Genomic DNA, 1,909 nt, shown 5'->3' with positions numbered 1-1,909 from the left:
TGCCTGCTTCATTTACTGCATTTTTATATTTTCTCCTTTCATCAATTAAATTCAATATTTCTTCTGTTACCCAAGGATTTCTATTAGCCCTCGTCTTTTTACCTACTTGATCCTCTGCTGCCTTCACTACTTCATCCCTCAGAGCTACCCATTCTTCTTCTACTGTATTTCTTTCCCCCATTCCTGTCAATTGTTCCCTTATGCTCTCCGTGAAACTCTCTACAACCTCTGGTTCTTTCAGTTTATCCAGGTCCCATCTCCTTAAATTCCCAATTTTTTGCAGTTTCTTCAGTTTCAATCTGCAGTTCATAACCAATAGATTGTGGTCAGAATCCACATCTGCCCCAGGAAATGTCTTACAATTTAAAACCTGGTTCCTAAATCTCTGTCTTACCATTATATAATCTATCTGATATCTATTAGTATATCCAGGATTCTTCCAGGTATACAACCCTCTTTTATGATTCTTGAACCAAGTGTTAGCTATGATTAAGTTATGCTCTGTGCAAAATTCTACAAGGCGGCTTCCCCTTTCATTTCTTCCCCCCAATCCATATTCACCTACTATGTTTCCTTCTCTCCCTTTTCCTACTGACGAATTCCAGTCACCCATGACTATTAAATTTTCGTCTCCCTTCACTACCTGAATAATTTCTTTTATCTCGTCATACATTTCATCAATTTCTTCATCATCTGCAGAGCTAGTTGGCATATAAACTTGTACTACCGTAGTAGGCATGGGCTTTGTGTCTATCTTGGCCACAATAATGCGTTCACTATGCTGTTTGTAGTAGCTAACCCGCACTCCTATTTTCTTATTCATTATTAAACCTACTCCTGCATTACCCCTATTTGATTTTGTATTTATAACCCTGTAATCACCTGACCAAAAGTCTTGTTCCTCCTGCCACCGAACTTCACTAATTCCCACTATATCTAACTTTAACCTATCCATTTCCCTTTTTAAATTTTCTAACCTACCTGCCCGATTAAGGGATCTGACATTCCACGCTCCGATCCGTAGAATGCCAGTTTTCTTTCTCCTGATAACCACGTCCTCTTTAGTAGTCCCCGCCCGGAGATCCGAATGGGGGACTATTTTACCTCCGGAATATTTTACCCAAGAGGACGCCATCATCATTTAATCATACAGTAAAGCTGCATGTAAAGCTGCATGTCCTCGGGAAAAATTACGGCAGTAGTTTCCCCTTGCTTTCAGCCGTTCGCAGTACCAGCACAGCAAGGCCGTTTTGGTTAATGTTACATGGCCAGATCAGTCAATCATCCAGACTGTTGCCTCTGCAACTACTGAAAAGGCTGCTGCCCCTCTTCAGGAACCACATGTTTGTCTGGCCTCTCAACAGATACCCCTCCGTTGTGGTTGCACCTACGGTACGGCCATCTGTATCGCTGAAGCACGCAAGCCTCCCCACCAACGGCAAGGTCCATGGTTCATGGGGGGAGAGAGAGGGTAGGTGGGGAAAAAACAGGATGGAAGAGTGGAAGAGGGAGCCCAGGAAAAGGACAGAGAAAGGGAGGGGGAGGTGAGGATCAGAGTTAATATGAGGGATAAATGGAGGTAGAGAGGGCATCATCCAGGAGGGGGAGTCGACGGAAGCCACCTTGGGAAAGGAGATAAAGAGTGCAGAGGCGGAGGGTAGGGGTGACACAACAGTGAAGGCGTGGCAGAGGGCGGGGTTTGGAGAGGAGCAACCAGGGGTGAGGGGGATCAAGGTGGCAGGAGGTGTAGAGGACATGGATATATTCGAGGAAAAGGAGCAGATGAGGGAAGGGAATCAGGTCATAGAGAATGCGCATGGGGGATGGGAGGTGTATACGGAAGACAAGGCGGAGTGCATGGCGCTCGAGAATCTGGTGGGACTGATAGAATCTGGGTGGTGGGAGGGGG

Source organism: Schistocerca nitens, chromosome 3, assembly GCF_023898315.1.
Source record: "Schistocerca nitens isolate TAMUIC-IGC-003100 chromosome 3, iqSchNite1.1, whole genome shotgun sequence".
Taxonomy (NCBI): Eukaryota; Metazoa; Arthropoda; class Insecta; order Orthoptera; family Acrididae; genus Schistocerca; species Schistocerca nitens.
This window is presented reverse-complemented; position numbering follows the sequence as displayed.